The sequence below is a fragment of the Lycium barbarum genome, chromosome 9 (assembly GCF_019175385.1).
Source record: "Lycium barbarum isolate Lr01 chromosome 9, ASM1917538v2, whole genome shotgun sequence".
NCBI lineage: Eukaryota > Viridiplantae > Streptophyta > Magnoliopsida > Solanales > Solanaceae > Lycium > Lycium barbarum.
In genome coordinates, this window is record NC_083345.1 from 52,282,636 (window position 1) to 52,295,623 (window position 12,988).

General features: G+C 37.4%; 1 pseudogene; it reads right to left on the reverse strand.

Annotated features, from left to right (window-relative positions):
* LOC132610483 (probable 3-hydroxyisobutyryl-CoA hydrolase 3) overlaps positions 1-12,988 on the reverse strand; it is a 42,364-nt pseudogene that overhangs the window by 12,445 nt on the left and 16,931 nt on the right.

Here is a 12,988-nt window from a genome sequence, read left to right on the forward strand (position 1 = left end):
TGGAAATCCCAACTTGGAAGTGGGAAGTGATTAACATGGACTTCATTTCAGGCTTGCCCCGTTCTCGACGTAAGTATGATTCCATATGGGTGATTGTGGATAGACTCACCAAGTCAGCTCATTTCTTACCGGTCAGGACGACCTATGAGGCAGAAGATTATGCGAAGCTTTATCTTAAAGAGATAGTAAAACTCCATGGCGTCCCAGTATCTATTATCTCCGACAGAGGGACTCAGTTTACAGCTAAGTTTTGGAGGTCTTTCCAAGAGGGTTTAGGAACCCGAGTTAGCCTTAGCACGGCATTTCATCCCCAGACCGATGGACAAGCTGAACGTACTATTCAGACTCTTGAGGATATGTTACGAGCATGTATGATAGATTTTGGAGGGAATTGGGATGATCATTTTCCACTCATTGAATTTTCTTACAATAATAGTTATCATTCCAGCATTCAAATGACACCATATGAAGCTTTATATGGGCGAAAGTGTAGATCCCCAATTGGGTGGTTTGAAACCGGAGAAACTAAATTGATAGGGCCAGACATGGTCCAGCAAGCTATAGAGAAAGTCAAGCTTATACAAGATCGGTTGTTAGCAGCCCAAAGTCGTCAGAAATCCTATGCGGATAATCGTCGAAGAGACTTGGAGTTCAAAGTGAAGGATTGGGTATTCTTGAAAGTGTCGCCAATGAAAGGCGTTATGAGATTTGGCAAAAAGGGGGAAGCTTAGTCCCCGGTATATTGGACCATATGAGATTGTGCGCAAAATAGGCAAAGTGGCCTATGAGTTAGATCTACCTCCGGAATTGGAGTCAGTCCATCCAGTATTTCATGTCTCGATGCTTCGAAAATGTGTTGGAGATCCCACTAGGATCGTCCCAGTAAATGATGTGCAAGTGACAGAGAAATTGACTTATGAAGAGGTACCCATTGCCATATTAGACAGGCAAGTAAGGAGGCTTAGAAACAAAGAGGTGGCCTCAGTTAAGGTTCTATGGAGAAGCAGTAAACGAGAGGAGATGACATGGGAAGCAGAAGAAAGTATGCGATCCAAATACCCACATTTATTTCAGCCCTTGGAAGAAGCCCAAGATGAGACGTCAAGATCATAAGGTATGTATATTTCCTTTTATGCTTTTGGGTCATGTGTGGCCAAAATTTTTATGTTGTTATGTTGTGGCCCTGTGTGACATCGATATTATGGGTTGTTGTGGCAGGATGGTAGCGCCATATTATAAGGGGAACTCTGGCGAAATTTTTTATAGAACTCCCGAGCACTTTAACATTCGGGGACGAATGTTCTTAAGGGGGGGAGAATGTTACACATCGGAAATTTTTTCCGTTGGTACGTAAGTGAACGAACTAGTGATAAGTATGAGTGCATGAGGTCCATGAGCAAGAAACTACGTTTGATGACCTTAGGCGAGATTTCGAAGGTATCCGATGTGAGATGAGAAAGTTGGCTAAGTTAAGATGAGATATAAGGTGAGCAATGCATGTGCATGGACGTGGGTGATTAAAATGAGAAGTCTAAGAGATATGAAAAGTTGTAGATTTGAAATCTGCCCAGTGGTCGTAAACTACAAAATACGGACCGTAAATTGGTATACGGTCCGTAAACTGGCAGTCGTAAATTACCATGCAAGACTTCGACTTTCTGCCCAGTTGAGAAATGGTAAAATACGACCAGGAGGACGGACCGTAAAGTGATTTACGGCCCGTAAACCATGGTCGTAAATTACCATGCATGCAGCCAAAGTTTCTGGTTCTGGAAATGGTTAAAGACGACCACGAGGGACGGTCCGTAAAGTGGAATACGGACCGTAAACCTCCATGGACGACCACTGTTCACCCAGCACAGATTTTTGCAATTCATTAAATAAGGGAACCAACACTTATTTTATTTCATTACAACATTACACCACTTCTCTCTAAAACCTCTCTCTACATTTATTATACAAGTTTTCAAGGATATTTAAGGATCAAAAACATAAAACAAGGTGAATCAAGAGTAAGAACATCATCAAAGATCATCTAGGTCAAGAAATCCAAATGGAGAAAAACTAGGGTTTTTGCTCAAAGTGGAGTATTATTAATCAAAGCTTGTTCCTACAACTTCTAAGGTAAGATTCATGATTTTTACATGATGTTTAAGGTATTGAAGAGTTGAAATACATGGATTGTAGAAAATATGGTCAAGTAGGTCATGAATGATGAATAGTGACATTTTGAGGAATAATTTGAATTGAATCATGAATGTTGTCGTGTTGTGATATGAATGCATTATAAATGGTACTAAGATCATGAACTAGACACTTTAGACGAATGGACAAAGTTGGATGTTATGACCATGAATATGGGTGAATTAGAGGCAAATTAAGGAATCTAGATAATGTGGATAATGTGAATGACTAATGGCCATCGTTATGATATTAATGAAGGTATAGACGCTAGCATTGGAAGGAAGCGTGCAAGTGTAGAATAGTCCGACGAAAAGGTATGTAAGGGTAACCCTTCTTTCATAAGGCATGGTTCCTTGGCCAAACTCTTAAATCCTCTATATGAGTATGTTGTATTCAAACGATTGACACTCCGAGCTCATAAGCTCACGATCCTCGATATGTGCTACGATTGTACTACGCACCCCATATGACGAGTAAGCATAAGATATAGATGTAGCGAAAATGATGATTATAGTGATGACGATGATAATAATAATGATGCTAAAGGTGCCTACGGGCTATTATACTTACATGTGCCTATGAAGGGCTATAATGACACCCCGAGCTTATAACGCCGGGTAGGATATATGTATATGAATATGTATAAAGTATGTATACGATTACGAAACGCGCGCACACCTCTGCAGATGGTACGGATAACCCTGAAGCCTTGGTAGGGCCAGGTATGAGTAGCCTTGAGCCTTGGTTGGCCAAGTATGTATGAAACATCGATCCTATGAGGTCGGGTATGCTATGTAAATGCTATGTATATGAAATGACTATGTATATAATATGAATATGAATGTGATAAGATTATGTATAAGAATACGAATAAGGACATGTATAGGAATATGATCACAAGTATGGTACGAGTACTATTATGGAATACGGATGATGACGTAGCTGTACAAATACGTATGAAAAATGGAAAGTCCTACGAAAGGCAGGTAAGCGCTATGACGATGATATTATTGTCTCCCCCCTCCTATGCTATTTCATATGTTGTTCATGATGCTTATTTATTGATGTTGCTCATGCTTTACATACTCAGTACATTCTTCGTACTGACGTCCTTTTGTTTGTGGACGCTGCGTCATGCCCGCAAGTGCACAGGGAGACAGACTTGATCCATAGCTGCCTATTCGGAGATTACATAGAGAGCTCCATTTCCTTCGGAGCCATATCTTTTGGGTACTCATTCTTTTGTGTATATAATTATGGGCATAGCGGGGTACTATCCCGCTAATGTGATATGTTATACTCTTAGAGGCTCGTAGACATGTGTATGTTTGGGTAGATGTGTTTGGCCTTGTCGGCCTATTTTTGTATATCATTTTGTCGGCCATGTTGGCCCATGTACACTGATGTGGCATAGATGCCTATGATGATATAAATGTGTTGTTGTCCAAATGGGACTAGTTGACGAATGAATGGAAATGCATGTATAATTATGTGGCTCACCTAGATGTAAGCATAAGAGTAAGCTAAGAGGGTGCCCGAGTGGGCTAGCACCGGGTGCTCGTCGCGGCCCCGAGTCGGGTCGTGACAGTACTAAAGTCCAGACAATCCTCAAGGACTTTTGGCAAGGCAAGTTTTTGCTCATCCATCAGAAGTTATGATGATCCGCAGGGAATTACTATCATATTGTGACACACAAACTATTTTTATAAAATGAGTCAAAACCTAACTTTTTTTTTCTCATCCAAAACCTAAAATTGTGGCACAAAAATATCCTATTTATACAAATCAAAATGCCATATCTGAGGATAGAAAATGTTGGGCCTGTGCAGAAGTATATATATGTGTGTGTGTATTCATGTCCGGTGATGCTCATGTTCAGGTTCAGCTTGCAACTTACAGTTTCAGTTATATTATTTCATGTGCCATGCTTATTTCATTTTGTTGCTTTACATACCAGTACAATTCAAATGTGCTGACGTCTATTTGCTCGGGGGCCTACATTTCATGATATAGGTATTGATTTGCAGGACAACGAATTTTCTCGTTAGGACATTGCTCGTATCAACTTTTGGTGAGCCCCATCTCATTCGGGGTTGTGTCTTTACTTATATTTATGTCAGTTATGCATTTAAGGTATGCCGAGGGCCTTGTCCCGATAAACAGTTTAGCAGTCAGACTCATGTCAGATGTTTCATAGACTAGTCAGTTATGTCATGTCAGATATTCAGTTGGGTTAGCCTTGTTGGCTACACCCTTATATTTTATTTTCGCATTCATGATATAATATATTTTCAGGCTTATAATCATTGATTCCACGTTTTTCATAAAACATGCATGTTTAATTTATATCTCGCATCAATATATGCCCCATGTTGATTCATCAAGCCATGTGGTTCGCTCTGTCACACGCAGTCAGGCACCGAGTGTTGTTGTCTCGCCCAGGCCATGGTTCGAGGCGTGACAAAGCTTGGTATCAGAGCACTAGGTTCAAGTGTCTTAAGGAGTCTATGAAACCGTGTCTAGTAGAGTCCTACTTATGGATGTAAAGCACGCCACCCTTATAATTAGGAGGCTACATGTCATTTAGGAAAAGTTACCATTCTTTCTATACTAGATCGTGCCATAGAGCTATGCAGTAAGAAATTGTTCGAACTTATATCCTTCTACCGAATACGCCTCGTCTCTAAAATAAAAAGGAGATGTAAAGCTAATATTTATCGACGTATTTCATTCAGATAGAGTTGTCAGGAATGGGGAAAGTTCCACAAGAATGTGCGGGGTGGATGGACCGAGCCCTTGGTCCATTTGTAGCTCCTATTTCGAGGGATGTGCTGTTATTCCCCCTTTCGGTAATGAAACTATGACTCCGACACCTAATAGAGTTGCTCGTGCAACAAAAAGAAAAAAGAGGACCACTTTTACCAGCATACCGAGTTGCCTCACCTATAGGAAGCGCCACTTAGGCAAATGCTACATGAGACTTGAAATATGCTACCGTTGTGGTAAGAGGGGTCACAAGAGGACCCAGTGCCCCAAGTTAGGTCGTGAGGAGCGCCGCTCAGCTCCTTATCAGAAGGACGTCCGTAAATGTTTTGTTTGTAAAAGACTAGGACATCTACAAAGGGAATGCCCGCAGTTTCATAACAGTATGGGTTTAGAGTTTCAGCGGCATCTTCCTTGTAGTAAGTGTAGCAAAAGATATACAGGAGAGTGTCGTATGAGTATGGATGCGTGTTATAAGTGTGGCCTCCGAGGCCACATACAGAGAGATTGACCTTCAGCCAGGTATGGTAGTATCAACAGTGGTGGTGGTAAAGTTCAGCCCACCAGACTAGTCGCAGCAGCATCAGCAACACCTTTTCCAGCCGATGGAACTCAGACACCAGCAGACTGAGGCACAGGTAGGAGTGAAGTGTCAGGATCATGCGGGGGTCAGACCCATTATCATGATGTGGCAGGTCATTAGGATTCGAAGGCGCTGCAAAACATTGTTGTAGGTATGCCGACAGTTTTTCCTTCTTCATATGCATGAGCTGGTATTTCCCTTTAATCTACTGTGTTTTAGTGGCTATCTCGTGATTGAAAGTTCAGAGTAGAGTATTTTAATCTTTCCCTTCAAGGATGCTGACATACTTCAGTGTGACTATGTATATGGCTAAAAGAAGTTAGTGTTTGACTAGAAAATGCGATTTGATGATGTTGAGTCTCTTGATATAGCCCTAACTTGTTTAAGTGTTTTTGGCAGCATTAGAGGGTATGATGTTAGTGAATTGCCTTAAGAGGATTATTTTGATGGACAGAGATGAGGTAGGTAAGGGAATTAAAAGGTAAGTCTCATGGCAATAGTCTTAGAGTCAGAACCAGAAGAATGATCAGATAGCGACTTATTTCTAGACTTAAGGAATCCTCAGGCTTAAAACGTCAGCTTTTGAACTAAGGGGGAGATGGTACGATAAGGTACCAAGTTATATCATGTGTTGCATATATCGATAAGTGTCGAGAAAGAAAAGTTTAGAGTAACGTTGCGTTTCCAATTCTGGAGTAATTCACGTACCAGGTGGTATTTATGCCCAGAAGTACTCTACTCATACCTTACGTACTATATCGTGCCCATGTTAGCGCTTTACACTCCATAGTTATCTTCCAATGCATAGAGTCCTCCTCTCTTAGTTCCCTTGGTCATTTGTTTCCCTGACTTTTTGTCCTTAACAATAAAATCAAATTCAAGAGTACATGAATTGTCTTTTGCAAGCTTGCTAACAGATAGTAGATTCTTATTTATTCAAGAACTACTAGTATCTTCTTAATTTTTAATCCAAACTTAGTAGTATTTCCAACATGTGTGATGTTTAGATGTGATCCATTACCAACAATTATTTTATCAGTTCCATTGTAAGTCGTAACTTCATATAGATTGCCTGTATTGTTGGTCAGATAATTGGTTGCTCTAGAGTCAACATACATGGCATTGTCCTCAACTGTTGTTCCTTGTAAGTTGACTGCTGCTAAGGCTTATGGAAGATCTTCTGCAGCTTGATATGAGTAGTCCCATCTGTAAAAGCATTTAAGAGTAGTATGATTATTCCTACCACAGATTTGACAAGCATTATCCTTGTCCTTGACTTGATTTGAACCTTGCACACTTTGATTGTTCTGAGTGTAGTTCTGTCCAGCAGGTCTGAAACCTCTTCCTCTTGAACTATAGTTAGATTTCCTCTATTATGGTTATGATTCCCTCTACCTCTACCTCTACCATTTTGTGCAGAGAAAGCCATGTTATGGTTTTCCTGTGGCACCTCCTCATCATCTTCTCTCATGTCAAAGCCTCTAAGTGCATTGACAAACTGATTGAGTGTGGGGTAGGGTGCTTTTCTAACGGTTCTGAAAATCCTATATTTAGGACCTAAGCCTCTAGCAAAGTTAATCACCTTTCTATCCTCATAAACAGGTTTGTGTCTGGCAGCACGGCCATCATATATTCCCTTAAACTTCTTCAGACATCCATCAAGTTTCTTGGATCCTAACTTGATGTCCTGCAGTTGTTATTTCATTTGAAACTCCTTGTCCTTTCTTGCTTGAAGTTATGCTTCTTCTAAGAATTACCACATCTCCTTGATTGTAGAACAACCAACAATGAGATAGATGCTTTCCTTAGTCATAGTACTTGATATCCATGTTCTCAACAGCACATCTTTCTCCTCCGAATCACCGTCCTTACTTTCTTTCTCCTTATCTGCAGCAGCTTTTTCCTTTCCATCTGTGATAGGTGAGTCTTCCTCACTTGGTTTCTACTCCTTAATCTAGTTGAGTACTTTTAGAACTTGCATGAGTTGCATGATCTGAGTTCTCCAAATCAAATAGTTAGTAGGCTTAAGTTTTATTGGGCAAGTAGCAATCAGGTGGTGTAAGGAGGAAGTTCACAATGACATAGGGGTTGAGTTTGAGGCCATTGTGAGGAGATTTTGGGAGTGATTAAATACATAGCTTTGGCTTTTTTTATTGCTCTGATACCATGTAGAAAACACAGTATAGAAAGGAAAAGAGAAGCTTTGTGTATATGTTTATTGATAAATTCAAAGTGTACATAAAGTCCTCTTATATAGGCTCGAGATCACTAATGGATCTACACTAGAATAGTAGAGTCCTACTTAACTTCTACTACATGTTTGTATCCTATTCATATTGATATACTTCTGATACACTAAAGATATACACGGATATACTACTGATATACATAAAATATACTTAGTCATTATCCTAACCACGGCACAGTTCTATTGCTGCTCGACTACTTTCTGTAGACTAAGAGTTAGTCTCCAACATGTCTTACATGATTAGATGTTTTGTTGACTATACATATAAATAATGAGTGCATGCGTCAAATAGTACGTTTTTTCACATATATTCTCAATCTTGAACCCTTTAACAAATTCATGGCTTTTACAAAACAAATGTAGGGTGAACTAGGCCTTTAAAGCCATGAGTATTGTAAAAAAACAACTTTAAATATTACTGTATATAGATGAAATATGTTATTCATTAAACTTGCTGAACCGAATTGTAAAATTGCATCATACCTTTGAGTAAACAGAATGAGTTGCAAGGCCACATGCAATCATTTCAGCCCCATTTATTTTTGCCCCTGTTAGTCCTAAGTATTCTCCTGTTTATAACGAATCAAAAGGAAGATTCAATCATACACATAAACATAAATAATTCAATTGTTCCTTATCATAATATATATACTCTTTTTTTCCTCATTAATTGTGTAGAATCCCATAATTTATCACCAATCCCGAAAACACAGAATGTAAAACTAATAGCTGAAGTACAAAGAAATAATTACATCAATAGATATTCTTAAGGCACATCTTTTAAATGATGATTTCATTCGTCACTATTAAAAAATCTGTATTTTTCCACTGAAAAATGTTCAGTGGCTATTTCCCACGATTGTCGGCGGGAAAAAATCTAAATAGTAGTGTTTTCACACGGAAAAATTAGGAAATTTCCCAGCGTTTCAATGGGAACTTGTTTCCCACCATGCGTTTTCCCAGTGAGCTAATTAGATGGGAATGGGGTGGAAAAATCATGTTTTATAGCACAAATTTCCCACTGAATGTCGGTGGAAAAAACCTCTATTTCTAGTAGTGAGTTTTCTCGTTGATTTTGAGATTCATGTTTGGACATACGATAGTATATGATGTTAAATTTAGTAAAAAATTTACATTATAGCTAAACATGATCATGCATGTCTAGATGAGATTTGAGATATAAAATTGGATCCTCTTCTATAGCCGTATTGTTATGTGATAGTACAAACTTGTAAAGTTATATTGAACTAAAAATGTATACAATATGTATTTTGACCTTGACTTCATCTATCAACACTTAAAAAGCTTAAACCTGAGAATGAGATAAGCCAACATGATATAATATTTCATTAGAATATTACTCCCTTCGTCCCAATTTATGTGGCACCGTTTGACTAGGTATAAAGTTTAAGAAATAAAAGAAGAGTTTGAAAAATTATGATCTAAAACCAATATTAACCATATGTATAGCTATAAATCATTTCATTATAGATTGATTATGTCCAGTACTTTAAAGTTTTACTCTCCTGTACTTACAGAGATTCAGGTTATACTCCCTCCGTCTCAAATTATCTGTTGCTTTTGTTTTACATGCCGATTAAGAAATATTAATTAGGAGAAGTATTTGACTAGCTTTACCCTTATTTATGTCAAAGTTATAACCTCCCTCCATTAAATGTTTACTTTATTTATATGTCATTTTCATTCATGACAAAATTCTACTAAGGGTAGAGTGGAAAAAAATAATTAATTGTGTCTTGAACTTCTAAAACGACAAATATTTTGAGACAACTATTTTTAATAGCCACATCAGATATATTGAGACGGAGGGAGTATATTGATCAGTCTATGAATTTGGAATATGTATTAAGTTTACCCTATTTTTATTGAGTTTTGAGTTTAAGTTAAATAGTATGAAGCGGTTTGCATTACAGGTCACGATTCCCCAATTTTAGGGAATTTTTTTGAGTTTCTAAGCAAGATGAATCTGCAACATTTTGAAGTCATTTCTGAGCAATTTATGGGTAGATTGTAATTCAGTTTGTCACACATTTTGACAATCATGCCATGTATAAGTTTCCAACGAGTTCTGTTAATTTCTCAAACGTGTCTCTGAAAGAACTTCACTTTAATCTTTTAGTCATGTAAAAACTGTTACCTAATGGCATCACTTTAGGACCTAAAGCTATTTAGAGCTCTTAATGGAGGATATGTTTAATTTAAGCAACAAGAAATAACCATAAACAACAATATCCTGTCTACATTACTGTAGACACTGAAATTTTACCCGATTTAGGTCGGGCCTCTACAAAACAAGCCTAATATCCATTAGGGTTTCTAGGAGGCTACTCTACCCTAATCCTTAGCTCATGCCTATATAAAGGAGGCATATTCCCTTAAAAATTCATCTCAATATCCCATAAACTCATGGGTATTCAAGAAGAAGTTAATATGTGGCCGGATATTTCTTGACAACTCAATACTTCAAGAAGATTCACAATATCCTTTCATGGAGATCAAATACATCCCAAGAAAGTCCACATATCCAAATTCAAATCATCCTACGTTCGAGAAATAAGTTACTAACGGCCCTCGAATTACGGAGAAATATTAGGAGAGAAGAATCAAGGGAGTAAATAGATTCTGTACCCGCAATATTTATCAATAAAATATATGTTTCTTCATATTTTGTTTGTGATTATAATTTATTTCCGCATATTAAAATCTGTTGCAAACAAATTGGCACGCCCAGTGGGACTAAGTCTGCCCTTCATCTCTTCTCTCAAATCAAATATGCAAAACCTTAAGGGTCAAATCTTAGCCGAAGTCTGTAAGATAAAGCAAGTGGCTGCTCTTCCTTTACACCAAGAAATTTCCTTATATACTGGAAGGAAAATTCTTGTGTACTTGAAGGTTTTGAATGAACACCAACTTAGTAGTTGAAACTTCACTTTATTGGAGCCAAAATCCAAGTGCAGTTATGGTCGTGCTTGCTTGGTCACGTCAATTTGTCAAACATGAAATGGGGGCAATGTTTACGGACTAATCTCTTGTTCTATCCAAGTGATATTTCATCGAAGTCACAAAACTGCAAAGATGAAAGCACTATTTATATGAATACTTCAAGTCTCGTCTTCGAGTTTCGGCAAGCCACACCTCGACAATCTTTGAAGTAGGGGGCATTTGTAGACACTGAAATTTTACCCGATTTAGGTCGGACCTCTACAAAACAAGCCTAATATCCATTAGGGTTTCTAGGAGGCTACTCTACCCTAATCCTTAGCTCACGCCTATATAAAGGAGGCATATTCCCTTAAAAATTCATCTCAATATCCCATAAACTCATGGGTATTCAAGAAGAAGTTAATATGTGGCCGGATATTTCTTGACAACCAAATACTTCAAGAAGATTCACAATATCCTTTTATGGAGATCAAATACATCCCAAGAAAGTCCACGTATCCAAATTCAAATCATCCTACGTTCGAGAAATAAGTTACTGACGGCCCTCGAATTACGGAGAAATATTAGGAGAGAAGAATCGAGGGAGTAAACAGATTCTGTACCCACAATATTTATCAATAAAATATATGTTTCTTCATATTTTGTTTGTGGTTATAATTTATTTCCGCATATTAAAATCTGTTGCAAACAATTACCAAAATGGCCAGGTAATCTTGAAAGAAAATAAGATGCCCCGACATCCGGACGATGTCCAAATGATGCTTCTGGCATGGCAAATACCTAGTTACACACAAATAAATTAAATGAAATTATTATGATACATATGCACCGTCAACGAATACGGTCCTTAGCAAAGATATCAAATATTGGGATTAAATAAATAAGTTATGAACCGTCAACGCATACAGTCCTTGGTAAAATGCCAAGCTCCTTAAATACTACTCTCGCAATTTAATTTTTATGATCCCGTTTATTTGACACGATTTGTTTTTTTAAATGTTACCACATGCTAAATGTATCATTCGAACTCATAGTGTTAGACGCGCCATGATTTTTTTAAAAACAAAATTGTTTTTATTACATAGAGGTAGGGGAAGGGGAAATGGGGGAGGGGATTACAATGTGGGGATTCGAATCCTCACCAACAAGGTGAAAGTTCAGGTAGCCAACCAACTGAGCTACTAAGTCCCTACAACGTGCCATGATAATAGCTAAAGAATCATGCTATTGAAAATAAAATAGAAGTTCAAAATTTTAAAAATATAAAAATGTTTGAAATAGGACTAAAAAAGAAAGAATCTCCTAAAAAAATAAGCAAATAAAGTAATATCTAAATATTCATCTTTCTAACAAGCGTTGCATGCCTCCTTAATATATAGTACTAACAGAAAATGCTCTTAATATTTGGCTAAAATTATAACGGGACAACCAAGCTTTAATGCTATAAAGAAAAATGAAGCGCACCGTATTTTCAGTGACAATTCGGAATTTTGCATTCATGGATAGTCCAGCACCTCCTCCCATTACAGCTCCATTGATAAGGAAACCTTCATGTTTAATATTGATTATGAAGCAAATAATTAATTAGCGCAAATTAAAAGAAGTCACCCTTTATTTGAAAATTTTCTAGGATATTGATAAAGCTTACAACTGGTTTTTGGTATGTCGCCACCAAATAATCCAAAGTTAGCTGCTTTCTGTAAAAGTCCACAACAGAAGGGAAGTCTCCTAACATGAGAAAAGAGAAGATACACAGAATTTTAGTACGGAATTGGTGCTTTATGTTTGAAAAATAAAGTACCATGTAAGTTTAATATTAAAAAAGGGAATTTATTGCACCTCCCTTGTAATTTTAATCAATTAAATGAGCTCGCACTAGACAAATAAAAAAGATTTTTTTTAAAGACCTCCTCTAACTTTGCCGTTGTGATACTAACCGCGCTTGTGGTTTGGATTTTGTAATACTACATTCACCTCTCTTATTATCTCTAGTTACCATATTTTTCTATGTAAATTAAATTTTCTTTTAAAAAAAAAACATAAAAACTTGACGGACCTTACGTCCTTGCTTGGAGATAACATGTCACCTTAGAGTACATTTGACCAAACTTCTAAAAACTTCCTACTTTGATAGGCGCCTTTTAATAACTTTTCAAATATACTTTTGGAGAGAAGCAATTTGTACTATTTTGATATTTGGTAGACCGTTAGTGCTTGTCCAATTTTTTCAAAAGTGCTTTTGAGTA